Genomic DNA, 14859 nt, shown 5'->3' with positions numbered 1-14859 from the left:
TAAGATGACCTCTAGACACCTCCTGTGGGGCAGAATGTAAATGCGCCCCCCCCCCCTTACTGTAGTGATAAACAAGGAAAAGGATTAGATAGTGTAATCTTCCTAATCCCACCTGCAGTCACTGCGCACATTTGGAAAGTTCCTCTGCTGCGTCTGACAGGAATCACAGAGTTAGAGGTGTTTCAGGGCAAAGTTTATTCTTATAAGTTTGTTTTTGACATTAGGCAGAAGGATTGCGGTTTACATGCCTGGGTCTGATGGGCCACTTTGGTGCTTTGTAACCAGTGTGGGCAGACGTAGCCGTGTGTGGACTCAATCAGACACAATGGGGGCCTGCGACTGACTAGGGAACTGAAAGGCACTTTGCGGTCTGGAGTCGATTGGTCAGGTCCGAATGACTGGATTGGCCAGCATCCATGCAGCGCCGATGACAAAATAATTCAGCCAATGTTGTCCAAACCAGCCAAGGGAAAGAATACGTTTGGCGGCTGGGACTAGGGATAGCCACAGCTGCCTGTACTCTCCAGCCATTGTCCACTTACAGATGTGTCCTCATCCGCTGTGGCTTCAGCAGCGACAAACAGCCCCTCTCTGCGCGCAAACAATTCATACAAAAATCACAGCGATACAGACTCAACGGGGGGGATTCAAATGCGGTCACTGCCTGCCGCCCGACGGGGCAATTCAGTTGCTGCTCCGTTTGGGCGTGAACAGCTGCCGCCGCTGGCATTTGTACTCTCAGCCCCTGCACCCCCCCCCCCCCCCCAATGCTTGTGAGCAAAAACGTGCATGAAAAGTGACCCATTTGGGCGCCCAAAAACCACTTTTCGCCTCGCGCCCAGCACTATGGTTGGTTTTAACTCCCCCAATCTACTGTAACATTAGAAGGGAGATATTTTTTTTTTTACTTTTTCATACTTTACGATCCACGTGGACTGTGATTGGGGAGGGCAACCTGCCCGCAGCATAGCGAGTCATGAAAGGGGATACGGTGCACTAATTGGGATTCCCGGTCACTTTATGAAGAAAACACTATTTAAAAAAAAAAACGAAACCATACTCGTGTCAACGTTGACCTAATGACCGCGTCTACCTATTTCAGGTTTTGATCTAGTCACTGCCGACCAATAGTGGTCGGCTTAATGACTGTCATCGACCTAGTTACTGTCGATCAAACGATCCACACCCAGGGTAACACCACATGTTGAAAAGATTTAAACACGTATGATACCAGAGAGACCGGGTCAGAAGAGCTCTCCCACACCGCTTAATAGTAATTCCTCTGCGGATAAATAAGACGCCAGATGTAAAGAAAACTGTGTGTTAAACGTCTGGCGTGTATAGAGGCTGCGTGTACCAGAAGACATCTGTAGGTTGCTTCTATTTAGATGGCCACAGATCACCCCCACTTATTGTTCCAAAGTGACAGCTGAACCTGCACAGCATCTGACGAGGATTTAGCAGTTGCCGGTGACTGGGGTCTGACTCGTCATTGTCCCGTTACACCAGGGGTGTCCTGCAGAGACATGCCATGCTGCGACATTTTACATAGATCTGGACACTGAGGTCCAGCAGTAAGAAGCATCTATATACAAGCTCCTTAAATGACTAGTCCAGTGTCACAAGCCACCCCCACCAGGGTTCCAAGTTCCCTGCAAGTCTCTCTATGCTATTGACCTGCAGTGACGTGCACTTAACCACTGAGCATCTCCTTGTCCAGCGATCGTTTAGCTGGTAGACCAGGCTACCCTGGAATTATTGTACATGTGTAGTGTGCAAGCAGTGGCCAATCAGATTTATTTATATTCCATTTTGGGCTCACCCATATAGTGATGTCAGGCCAGCTTGGTGTAAAGTGAGATAATTGCCCATCACGTTGTGTGCGGCTGCATTAGATAAGACAGTGACATGATGCATTGATGCAACAGTGACTGGGGATCAGGTGCTTCCACACACGGGCACTGGATGTAGCTCCGCAGCTGGCATAGCTGTGGTATTACAATATACAGTCTGTTTTGTCCCTTTCCTCCCAATAGCAGAACTGGGCAGCGTAATCCCTGTGTAATATAGCCCCTCAATTGATCACGCTGTTACATGGCTAGCTGCGCAGCAGGGAGGGAATTCTGTCATATTTACTGGCACCAAGCAAAGAGAAGACAATCCGTCACCAACGCACCTTCAGAGGCTGCACATTATTGCACACGTCCCTCTTCTGTGACTGAGTGTGACAGTACAGACAGCTGCGGGAGCAGGCCGACCTCACAAGGGTGGTCATTCCGAGTTGTTTGCTCGCTAGCAGTTTTTAGCAGTCATGCAAACGCTATGGCGCCGCCCTCTGGGAGTGTATTTTAGCTTAGCAGAAGTGCGAACGAAAGGATCGCAGAGCGGCAGCATAAATTTTTTGGTGCAGTTTTAGAGTAGCTCAAAACCTACTCAGCGCTTGCGATCACTTCAGACTGTTCAGCTCCTGTTTTGTCGTCACGAACACGCCTTGAATTCGCCCAGCCACGCCTGCGTTTTTCCTGGCACGCCTGCGTTTGTTTCAACACTCCCTGAAAACGGTCAGTTGACACCCAGAAACGCCCACTTCTTCTCAATCACTCTGCGGCCAGCAGTGCGACAGAAAAGCTTCGCTAGACCTTGTGTGAAACTACATCGTTCGCTGCAATAGTACGACGCGCGTGCGCATTGTGCCGCATGCGCAGAAGTGCCGTTCTTTTGCCTCATTGCTGCACAGCGAACGAATGCAGCTAGTGATCAACTCGGAATGACCACCAAAACCCACCCTGGCTTTGTAGGCATTCATTAGCCACTCTCCTTCCCATCCATCCATCCATCCATCCATCCATCCATCCATCCATCCATCCATCCATCCATCCATCCATCCATCCATCCATCCATCCATCCATCCATCCATCCATCCATCCATCCATCCATCCATCCATCCATCCATCCCGTGGCCGGGAGGCATTATGGCCCATGTCCCAGTACACTATTAGTGTATTTTAAAATGTAAACAAAGTTGTTGCTTGCTACACCGTGCCTCATGCCTCGGTGATGCCTCTTTTATTGCCTAGTCCAAGAAGTGATTGCCTCCATTACATAGAGGCAATGGATTTGCTTGTAGTAAAGATACTAAAAATAAAATAAAAACCATTGAGTTTTGTCTGAAGAGCTTACAATCTAGTTGTCATGTTGCTCCCTAAATACAGTCCAGACTGTGTGCAGCACTACAGTGCAGTGTCATCCTCGCTCGGGACAGTGGGGGTGAGGTCACCTCCTCCGGTGTCACACATCCTGCCTGGCTCCCTGGCATCTGACTGATCTGTTCTGCCCCCCCTTTTCCCAGTCTGCCACTGGGGCCAGAGCTGTCATGGGCTGCATGAAGCCCTCTGATTGTACATCGCTACTGAATATGTCAGCGCCATATACGCCTAGGCTGATGATTATAATAACCGGGGATGTAAACCGTCTATTTATTGGGCCTGCTACAGCTGAGGAATGGGGAGGAGAGACCTTAAAGTCACACTGGGAAGGAAATAAACTCCGCGGCTTTCTTTCAACAGCTGTTTTTGAGGCAGGAGGCATTCCCCTCCCTCCCCCCTCAAACCATACCCTCCTCTCACTCACACACACACAGTCAGCCCCCCTCCCCTCCTTACATCTGTCACTGCCCTTTACCCGCTGACGGCAGAGGTCCTCTCTGTCACTCAGGACAAGCTGTGTGTGTGGTGGGGGGGGGGGGGGGACTTCCACGCTGCTTAGTGACAGACTGGGGACAGTTGCTATCTGGTACAGGCTTCAAGCAACGGAGTCTAGCAGAGGCCACGGCTCCAGCTCTTAGCCCTCTCCTCCTTCTCCGCGTCTCCGGACCACTTCCCGAAGGAAGGCGGCCGGGAAGGACAGTCGTCGTGGCTCCTTGCCTGTAAGTACGTTCTCCTTTTTCCTGCTCAGGCAGCACAATCTGCAGGCTTAAGGGTCTTGTCATTAGCGCTGCTGGAAAGATTGTACATGCACTCCTTATAAGGCCTGGCTTATGGTATACAGTGCAGGCACCTAATCTCACCGGCTAGCTTGGCGAGGACTCTCGTCTTACACCCCCCTTTTCCCGGCTCAGCCGGCAGTTTCTACGTTGGCCCCCCTGCTCTGTGGGAAAGGCCGGGAGCAGGCCAGGAAACACGGCGACTTGTGTATAACCATCAAGGATATGTTTCCGAATTCTAGCACCGCTCAAGTCTTGATCCTAAGTTCCAGAAATCTGGAAAATATAACCCTTTCTCATCCGGGCCTGCCTGCCGTCCACTCCTGACATTGTCTGCAAACGTCTTTCTTCTCCATAATCCTGTGTGTGATAAATAATTACAGGATGGGGGGGTGGATTTAGCTTCAGTACTTTTCTGATCCAGGCAAAACTTTGTTCTGGAACCCTGACAGACAAACATAGCTGTACGCCGTAGGACCTATGAGTTTTAAGTCCACAAATGAGGCGTTTACCTTACGTTTGTAGTCGCATTGTATTTTGTGTTTGCGGTTAGTGTGTATTTGTGTTTTGTAACCTTGATTTCCTGGACCTCATTTCATTTGCGCATATCACTGATCACAGTTTCTCCATCCGCACTGACTAGATTGTAAGCTCTTCATCAGGCTCGTCTGCTTCCTCTTAACGTACACTGTTTCCAATCTCTGAAGACGTAGATCAGTATCATTATCTGTATTGGATACAGTGTATAATGCATACATAAATACTTGTTTTGGTTGTTGAAACGGTCCTGCAATGATAAATATGTGTGTGTGTGTGTGTGTGTGTGTGTGTGTATGTGTATATATATATATATAAGTGTGTGTATATGTGTATATATATGTGTATGTATATATATATATATATATATATATATATATATATATATATATATATATATATATATATATATATATTTTGTAGTTTTGATTGAGTTTTACCTCATACATCACATGTAGAAGTTGGTACGATGTTATTTTAACTTTCACCACGTACAGCGTCACGTGAGTGTACAGGATGCATACTGGTAAGATCAAACAGAACTCTCACATGTTCCAAATAAATGGCACATGTGCTCATAAGCAACCAATCAAGAATGAGTTTCAATCAATCTAGAGAAGATTAGAATAATGAAAGCAGATGTGTGGTTGGAGGCCTTGGGTGTAAGCATGTGTGACATTAGCTCCATGCTGGAGAATAGAAGCCTGTATACTTTGGCGTAGTTACACAGTGAACTTGTGCTGAGGCATTTGGTTAAATGGTGTAACTTGTCAGTGTCCTGTTTAATTGTAAAGAAGCAAATGGTTATGTGTAAAGTAACTGGAAATAGGTGTTACTTCACCGCTCCGGTGGGAGGAAGCTCGTAAGTAGCTTCCAGTTACAGCATGCTGGGAGTTATAGTTACACAGCAGGCGGTGAGACGAAGGTTACATAACCCTGCTCTAATCCCTAATTTTTAAGTTTCTGTTGTGATATTGGTACTTTTATAATGTAAATGTCTATAACTGAACTAATAGGGCATGCTGGTATTTGTAGTTCTGCAGTAGTCTGAGAATAAGAGGTTACACAAGCTTGCCCTAACTTCTCCCTTTCCATTCTGATCATTTTACTATATGCTGAATTATTACCTGAATCTGAGCTGCTGGTAATTTTTGACCTCCAACAGCTGAGCAACCACACGTTGCTATGCCTGCTCTAGCCCTTCCTCAAAGTTGCATTGGTTTATGGAGTGTGTGTCTGTGCTGGTGCTGTATGGGGCTCTCTAAGTGGAGTGTGCACCAGTGACCGTAGTATAGGGGACTGCAGCTTCCTTTCCATTGCAATTCCAGTGCGTATGCATAATCTCTCTTCTGTATTATATGGCACATTATACACCTCTATATATGTCAGTCTGCTGTTCTTATAGGCTGGATAGGCAACAGGTTGTATCATAGTGCATGGCCCAAATAATTACGGCATGGTGGTATGCTGGTGGTTACTTATAGGGATTGTGGGATAATGGTGAATATTGGTAGGGATTGTGGGATAATGGTGGATATTCGTAGGGATTGTGCATACCTCCCAACATGACCCTCTCCAGGAGGGACACAATGCTCTGCTCCTGGACTTCCCTCTTAATGTAGGATTGCCATCACCTGTGCTGAAACACCTTTCTTATCCATTACCTATTCAAAACAGGTGTCGGCAATCTTGAATTAAGAAAAAAAATCCAGAAGCAGAGCATTCTGTCCCTCCTGGAGAGGGTCATGTTGGGAGGTATGATTGTGGGATAATAGTGGATATTGGTGGGGATTGTGGAATAAAGGTGGATATTGCAAGGGATTGTGGGATAATAGTGAATATTGGTAGGGATTGTGGGATAATAGTGAATATTGGTAGGGATTGTGGGATAATGGTGAATATTGGTGGGGATTGTGGAATAAAGGTGGATATTGGTATGGATTGTGGGATAATGGTGGATATTGGTAGGGATTGTGGGATACTGGTGAGTATTGGTAGAGATTGTGGGATAATAGTGGATACTGTAGGGATTGTGGGATAATGGTGGATACTGTAGGGATTGTGGGATAATTGTGGATATTGGTAAAGATTGTGGGGTAAAAGTGAATATTTGTAGGGATTGTGGGATAATGGTGGATATTGTAGGGATTGTGGGATAATGGTGAATACTGCAGGGATTGTGGGATAATAGTGGATATTGGTAGGGATTGTGGGATGATAGTGGATATTGGTAGGGATTGTGGGATAATAGTGGATATTGGTAGGGATTGTGGGATAATGGTGGATATTGGTAGGGATTGTGGGATAATAGTGGATATTGGTAGGGATTGTGGGATAATAGTGGATATTGGTAGGGATTGTGGGATAATAGTGGATATTGGTGGGGATTGTGGAATAAAGATGGATATTGGTAGGGATTGTGGGATAATAGTGGATATTGGTAGGGATTGTGGGATAATAGTGGATATTGGTAGGGATTGTGGGATAATAGTGGATAATTGGTAGGGATTGTGGGATAATGGTGGATATTAATAGGGATTGTGGGATAATAGTGGATATTGGTAGGGATTGTGGGATAATAGTGGATATTGGTGGGGATTGTGGAATAAAGGTGGATATTGGTAGGGATTGTGGGATAATAGTGGATATTGGTAGGGATTGTGGGATAATAGTGGATATTGGTAGGGATTGTGGGATAATAGTGGATATTGGTAGGGATTGTGGGATAATGGTGGATATTGGTAGAGATTGTGGGATGCTGGTGAGTATTGGTAGGGATTGTAGGATAATGGTGAATATTAGTAGTGATTGTGAACTATTAGTGAAAATGAGTATTGATTGTGGGATAAAGTTGAAGGTATTGGAAGTGAATGTATTGGTGCATATTGGTAGTGTACGTGTGGGATATTTGCGAATATTGGTAGTGATTAAGTGCTATTGGTGAATATTAGTGGTTATTTGGTCTTAAAATATGAATAAACCTGTGTGGGAATATACATTTGAGCAGTAATTGTGGATTACAGGCTAATATTATTGTGACAAAATAGTGATCCTGAAGTAACTAAAGATATTGATAGTGTTAGTGCACAAAAGTAAATGTATTAATAGAAGTAATTGCGGAACATTGGTAATTATTGGCATAAATCAGGATATTGGTAGTGATTGCGGCAATGCATTGAATAGTGATTTGTTCAGTGTGAGGTATAGATAAGCCCTCTCTGCCTTATCTCGTCTCCCACTGCCATAGTGTCAGTGAGCCAGTCCTCCCCCACATGATAGTATAGGAAGCTGTGCAGTGTTAGGCCCTAGTGTCTGCTCACAAGGGTGTCACTTCCCATTGTTCTGCTTCTGGTGTTAAACACATATTCCTTACCACAGGTACCCGGGGGCACTTACACAAAGCTGCTAAATCCTCACACTATAACTTTTACTCTGCTTGGTTACTGAAGTCATAATATATCCTAAAAGTTAAAATAAACCCCCCCCCCCCCCCCCCCCCCCACACACACACACACACAGTCCATGTGGCTGTGCTATTTTCCTTGGAATGTCCAAGCAGCTTGGTTTACTTGCAAAACCCTTCTGAAGTTGCTCATGTTACACTGCCATGTTTCTGTAAAAATCTGTCCCACATCCAAGTTCATTTGATGTACATGATTCCGTTGTCAAGTATATTTTATACATAAGTAAAAGCAGATCACAATAGCTCTCAGACAGCTGACCAGGCCGAGGTTGTAAAGGGAACGAATAACACCTATAAGGGTACAGGGAGCTTTAAAATGACCATAGTATTCTCTTTTCTTTCTGCACTGGGCAGTGTCCGTTCCACTGTAAAGGAGGCTCATAGCCTTGACAGAATACATAGATAAAATGCATGGGTGCGGTGATGAAAAGGTTAACGTGCGGGTGTCAGCGTTTGTTCAGTCGACAGGTTTTGTGTTTTTGTAAGCGGTGTGCAAGCCACGATGGTAGCAGCTGAGAGGCAGCTGTCCACTTGTATTGCTACACACCCGTGTGGGCACAAGCTGTGAAACAAGGGATTGTCTGCAGTCATTACTGGGTGCAGCTTACACCCAGCGGTGGGAGGGGCTGGCTGCGCACAGTACACTTAGAAATGACTGATTTTTGCACATGGATTTAGTGCTCTATTCATTCCGGCTCTTCATAGAGGGTGGCGTGACCTTCACAAGGTTACGTGCATATCTCTATGGGTACCAGGGACATTCAGAGCACAGTGTGTTGGTAGAAATTCATCGAGGTTCTGTAAGCAGCGATTCTGAATACTGGGAGCTACATTGCACTTTACAAGTCATCTCAAGAGAATGGTTTCAGATTGTACCCCAACTTCAGCTGGCAGTACTCTACAGAGAGGTCCCTGTAGATAGGTATATCCTATATAATAAAAGGCTAACACTGCTCCTCACCTCTAAAGGGGGAATTAAAGGGTGCAAGTTATGATGAAAAAGGGAAAGAGTATTTGAGGTTAAAGTCTTCCCTACATGAGGCAGCCATTTTGTGGGAGAACGCACTGCTCATCCTAATGCAGCCTGCCTATTCACTAGGAACTGGTGACATCACTGCGGCACGAGGCACTAGTGCGGCACGAGGCACTAGTGATGACTGATATTATACCTCAGTGATGTCACATCTCTTAGTGAACTGAAAGCAGTCAGTCGTATGTTGGTTCCGTCCCCAATAAAGACTGCGTGAGGAGAACGGGCATACTTTGTCATTGTGTGTGCTTTGCACTGGCATTTCTATGCAATCCCCCCCCAATTCTGAGGCATCCATACAGCCCATGTTCCAGTACATTGCTGGTTTACCTGAGACGTTTTGGGCCTAACGCAGTGCACAGGGGCGCCTGGCGCAGGGTAAGTAAACAAGGGCCCGGCACTCCTCACACCAATGTTATGTCTCCGGATCAGCGAGCAGGAGATGCTGAGGCAGCATTCAAGCCAGAGCCTCTCCTTGTCTGTGTGACGGAAAACCTATCACATGGCTGCCAGCCCTTTCTCTGCACCCTGCTGCTTTCTCCTTGTAATCATGGACACCCCACTGAGCAGAAGCCGGTGCCACAGTTTTAGATACTCGTATGACCTGACCTTACAGCAAGACACCATTTAAATAATAGGTATGAATCTTCCTTGGTCTTTTCCCAAGGAAAAATGTATGAAAAAATAAATATAATTAGTTAAGGACCACAGTTTACCACAGAGATACAATAGCCGGGCCTGTATTGTGTGATGGGCCTGGAGCTGCAATGCTATCAGCTGTCTTGTTTTGGCCCAGCTCAAGGGGAGGAATGCAGTACCCCCCCCATATTATTGACCGTGTTTGGGGGCAAACAAAAAAAACAAATGGAAACTCTTCTTCAGAGTCATCTGGCAGAGTCTGTGACAGAACTTGACAAAAGCCCTCATTTGGACGTTGGTGTTCGGTAGCTCTTGGTTAGTTGTGCAGCTGTTGCCTCTGAAGTGGTTGTCTGCTAACCCCTTCGGAGTCAGGGCAGTACTTAACATTTTCAGCGACCTTGCTGAATGCCAGCATTGTCTGGTTATTTCTGTGTTTTATTAAACTGCTGTTCAAATATACACAGATAATCAGTAATCCAATCGGATTTGCTTTTGTTGCTTGTACAGCGCCTCCATTTTGCCGTGTTCATGAAGCAATCGCCTGAGCTAAAAATGGCTGCCTGCTTCCCATTTGCGCTTTGTCTACAGGAAAAAAGATGGTCGTCAGGTTGTGGCCTGGTAAGTGATTACCAGGTGGTTGCTCCAGGTACAGGAAGTCTGGATGGCTGGCAGGCATGGATGGCAACCGTAGGCTGATGCCAAACACCCTCCCTTCCCTTTTGCCGCAGAATTTCTTTGGACCCATCTCCATCATATTCCTTCTGTATAAATTGAATACGTTTATTTTACCACAAGTTAATTGATTATTGATTTTTTGTGCGTTGGCAGTTCTGTATAACAAAGACATTTGTGTTAATATGATTAAAGAAGGGCAGTCTCATAGCAAAACAATCCCTTCACAAATACAGGACTGTTGCTCGGACTTCCAAATTAAATTTTTGACTAAAATATAATGTTTTGCTGTCCAATTCCGTCTCTATAGTGTTCGCCTTCTTGACATAAATATGAACATAGGCTTCCCTATTTCTGCTTTATGGATCTAGAGACTGCATTGTGCGTTTGGGACAAGTTTACCTGGTGAGGCGCTGCTGACTATTAGCGCTCACCTGGCGTGGTTTCCTGTCAGCGGCTAGTTCTGGGAAGCCATTTTAAAACCAAAAACAAGGCATTTTGTTGCAATTACCCCCTAAATCGCGTGTGGTCCGTTTCTACTTTGGAAACGGCTCTGGCAGAATCTGCCCTTGCTTTGTTCTTTTTGAAAAAGCAAATGAGTTCCTCAGCCTAGAACCCGGGAATCTCATTGATGGTAGTAACCCTGGAGAATTGACATCCCTGCCCTAATACATTTTCTGCCTCAGATCCAGCAGCCATTCTGCCAGAGCGGAAGCGTCTAGATCTTCGGTTTATATCAGCTATCTGCTGAAAATCTAGGTCACCAACATAATTTCTCCCCTCCGGGAGGTTGCCAGAATCAGACCTCAATTTTTCTTTCCAGTCTCTGTAGGATTTTACTTAGATTGCGTTCCGTCCCCTCCTAGGAGCTCGTTGAGATGAGGGATGGAGGCTGGTACCTAAACACCTGGTCGCATGAAGTATTGAAGAGCGTCTAACTGTAACCCCCCTCCATCTTACCCAGTGCCACCCTCTAACACCTTGTCCCTTATCTAAAAACACTCATTAAAAATTGTTAATATATATGGGCCCTTACATTGTCCTGTATTAAATCCAAGTTATTCTAAGTGTCAAGGCCACGTACATTTCTATATGGCGTGAGCGGGCAGAGATTGATTATTGAGTATCGGGGAGATCTGCGATAATAAATGGTGGCTGCACTAAATATAACTGATAATCCGGATTTTAATAGAACTATACCTTAAACATCTCAAATGAACAGAGTAGCCCATATAATGAACATTGTCTGTGCCTTTCCCCTTATTTTTTCATTTGGCGCTATAAACGTGGCACTTGCCACGGCATGTTGTGAGGTGGGTTATGGAACGTACAGTAATACTAATATATGTTTGCTTAATGTCAGATTTTAATTTCCTCGAACCATTCTAGTTTTTCATTTATTTTTCTCAGCAACTTAGATTGAGTGACAGAGCACAATACCATACAACCATACAATATGGCTGCCGATTACATCACTTCCTGTGTAAAGGAATCCTGTTGACATCTCATTCCCCCATGGTTCCCTTGTGTTTTTTGATTTAGAAAATTTCTGGACAGGCCTAGCCTTAACACACAAAGCAAAATAAAGGCTTTGCGTGGTAGGAACGCATAGAAGCAGGGTTGTCCGCAGTTATCATTAGAATACGTTTATATAGCAGGCAGTGGAGGCAAGGCTTGAGTATACGGCTGCTGATGTATTATTGTTACCTGGACTCGCACCTCCTTCTGTGGAAGTGATGGAATGATTGGAAGTAATCAGCCTGCGGCTTAATGCAGCGTGTAACTTGTTGGCACGGTGGGGGCTGCGCACAAGCCGTGCAAATTGTCTTGGCGGCAGCTCAGAGAGAAGGTCTTGTTCCTTATGCTGAATAATGACACACAAATGTTTTGGAAGAGCTTAATATTCAATCAGTTCGGTTACAAAATATTTAATATAAATACATATATTTATCCATATTTAAAGAGAAACTAAACTAAAGTATTGTTAACATCTTGATCAGACACAGATCGAGTTGTACTGTTTCAACTTTGGTTTCAGAAAAACTTTTATGAAGTTGCTCAGCGCATGCTGCCATATTTTGCTGAATGTCCCAGTTTACAGCTCTCTGACTGAGGAAAATGAGAACGGAGCAGGTGAAATGTAAAACATGGATTGTACTTATTCAGGCCCAGCGTGGTTCCCGTACTGTATGTGGTCATTCAGTGCTGTCACAGCTGAAAGGATGAGGGGGGGGGATCATGGCCGGACTGTACCAGAGTAGAATCTTTTGGCCCATCGCCCCGTGTTCCTGGCCCTCACACGTCATAACTCATCAAGAGAGAGAGGTCTCTTTCACGAGATGTGGGGAGAACAGGTGAGGCCATGGGGCCGTGTTTGCATCTGTTACCATGGTAACAGCTGTAGAAGTCCCCGCGGTGGCTGTAATGGGGGACTTAGAATGAAATCCAGCGCTGTACGCAACGTGCGTTTTACGGCTGAACATTTTCAACTAGAGCGGTCTTGTTGGGCCTCGCTGTTTGTATGAGTTACTGTTGTTTGTGTCATTATATTAATTTCTCTAACGTCCTAGTGGATGCTGGGACTCCGTCAGGACCATGGGGGATAGCGGGCTCCGCAGGAGACAGGGCACATCTAAATAAAGCTTTTAGGATCACATGGTGCGTACTGGCCCCTCCCCCTATGACCCTCCTCCAAGCCTCAGTTAGGTTTTTGTGCCCGTCCGAGAAGGGTGCAATCTAGGTGGCTCTCCTAAAGAGCTGCTTAGAAAAAGTTTTTTTAGGTTTAAATCTCAGTGAATCCTGCTGGCAACAGGATCACTGCATCGAGGGACTTAGGGGAGAGATTTCCAACTCACCTGCGTGCAGGATGGATTGGAGTCTTAGGCTACTGGACACTTAGCTCCAGAGGGAGTCGGAACACAGGTCCTCCTGGGGTTCGTCCCGGAGCCGCGCCGCCGATCCCCCTTACAGACGCTGAAGACGGAGGTCCGGAAAGCAGGCGGCAGAAGACTCCTCAGTCTTCATGAAGGTAGCGCACAGCACTGCAGCTGTGCGCCATTGTTGCTACACGTCTCACTGATTCAGTCACGGAGGGTGCAGGGCGCTGCTGGGGGCGCCCTGGGCAGCAATATTAAATACCTTTAGTGGCAAAATAAATACATCACATATAGCCATTAAGGCTATATGTATGTATTTAACCCAGGCCAGTTTTCTTAAAACCCGGGAGAAAAGCCCGCCGAAAAAGGGGCGGAGCTTATTCTCCTCAGCACTCAGCGCCATTTTCCTGCTCAGCTCCGCTGGTGAGGAAGGCTCCCAGGACTCTCCCCTGCACTGCACTACAGAAACAGGGTAACAAAGAGAAGGGGGGCATAATTTGGCGATATTGATATATTAAAAGCGCTTATATCAAAAACAACACCTTCTAGGGTTGTTTATATACATTTATAGCGCTTTTGGTGTGTGCTGGCAAACTCTCCCTCTGTCTCCCCAAAGGGCTAAGAGGGTCCTGTCTTCGATTAGAGCATTCCCTGTGTGGCTGCTGTGTGTCGGTACGTGTGTGTCGACATGTATGAGGACGATGTTGGTGTGGAGGCAGAGCAATTGCCGGTAATGGTGATGTCACCCCCTAGGGAGTCGACACCGGAATGGATGGCTTTAGTTATGGAATTACGTGATAATGTTAGCACATTACAAAAGTCAGTTGACGAAATGAGACGGCCGGAAAACCAGTTAGTACCGGCTCAGGCGTCTCAGACACCGTCAGGGGCTGTAAAACGTCCCTTACCTCAGTCAGTCGACACGGGTACCGACACAGATGAATCTAGTGTCGACGGTGAAGAAACAAACGTATTTTCCAATAGGGCCACACGTTATATGATCACGGCAATGAAGGAGGCTTTGCAGATCTCTGATACTGCTGGTACCTCAAAAAGGGGTATTATGTGGGGGGTGAAAAAACTACCTGTAGCTTTTCCAGAATCAGAGGAATTGAATGACGTGTGTGACGAAGCGTGGGTTAACCCAGATAGAAAACTGCTAATTTCCAAGAAGTTATTGGCATTATACCCTTTCCCACCAGAGGTTAGGGCGCGCTGGGAAACACCCCCTAGGGTGGATAAGGCGCTCACACGTTTATCAAAGCAAGTGGCGTTGCCGTCTCCTGATACGGCCGCCCTCAAGGATCCAGCAGATAGGAGGCTGGAAACTACACTGAAGAGTATATACACACATACTGGTGTTATACTGCGACCGGCAGTAGCCTCAGCCTGGATGTGCAGTGCTGGGGTAGTGTGGTTGGATTCTCTGACTGAAAATATTGATACCCTGGATAGGGACAGTATTTTATTGACTCTAGAGCAATTAAAGGATGCTTTTCTTTATATGCGAGATGCTCAGAGGGATATTTGTACTCTAGCATCAAGAGTAAGCGCGATGTCCATATCTGCCAGAAGAAGTTTATGGACGCGACAGTGGTCAGGTGATGCGGATTCCAAAAGGCATATGGAAGTATTGCCATATAAAGGAGAGGAATTATTT

General features: G+C 45.9%; 1 protein-coding gene across 8 annotated transcripts in view; it reads left to right on the top strand.

The window, feature by feature from the left end:
- The window catches only part of MEF2D (myocyte enhancer factor 2D), a 213126-nt gene that overhangs the window by 120479 nt on the left and 77788 nt on the right, over positions 1 to 14859 (top strand). Inside the window, exon 1 of one of the 8 annotated variants that reach the window (XM_063947093.1) lies at positions 3747 to 3925. The exons of the other annotated variants lie outside the window; for them this stretch is intronic. The gene's annotated coding sequence lies outside the window, so the exon portion shown is untranslated. Of the gene's footprint in view, positions 1 to 3746; positions 3926 to 14859 lie in introns of those variants that run through there. 8 annotated transcript variants of the gene reach the window in all.

Source organism: Pseudophryne corroboree, chromosome 12 (genome assembly GCF_028390025.1).
Source record: "Pseudophryne corroboree isolate aPseCor3 chromosome 12, aPseCor3.hap2, whole genome shotgun sequence".
In the NCBI taxonomy this organism is placed as follows: domain Eukaryota; kingdom Metazoa; phylum Chordata; class Amphibia; order Anura; family Myobatrachidae; genus Pseudophryne; species Pseudophryne corroboree.
Note: the sequence above shows the minus strand (reverse complement) of the source record. Positions and strands in the feature narration are given on the sequence as shown.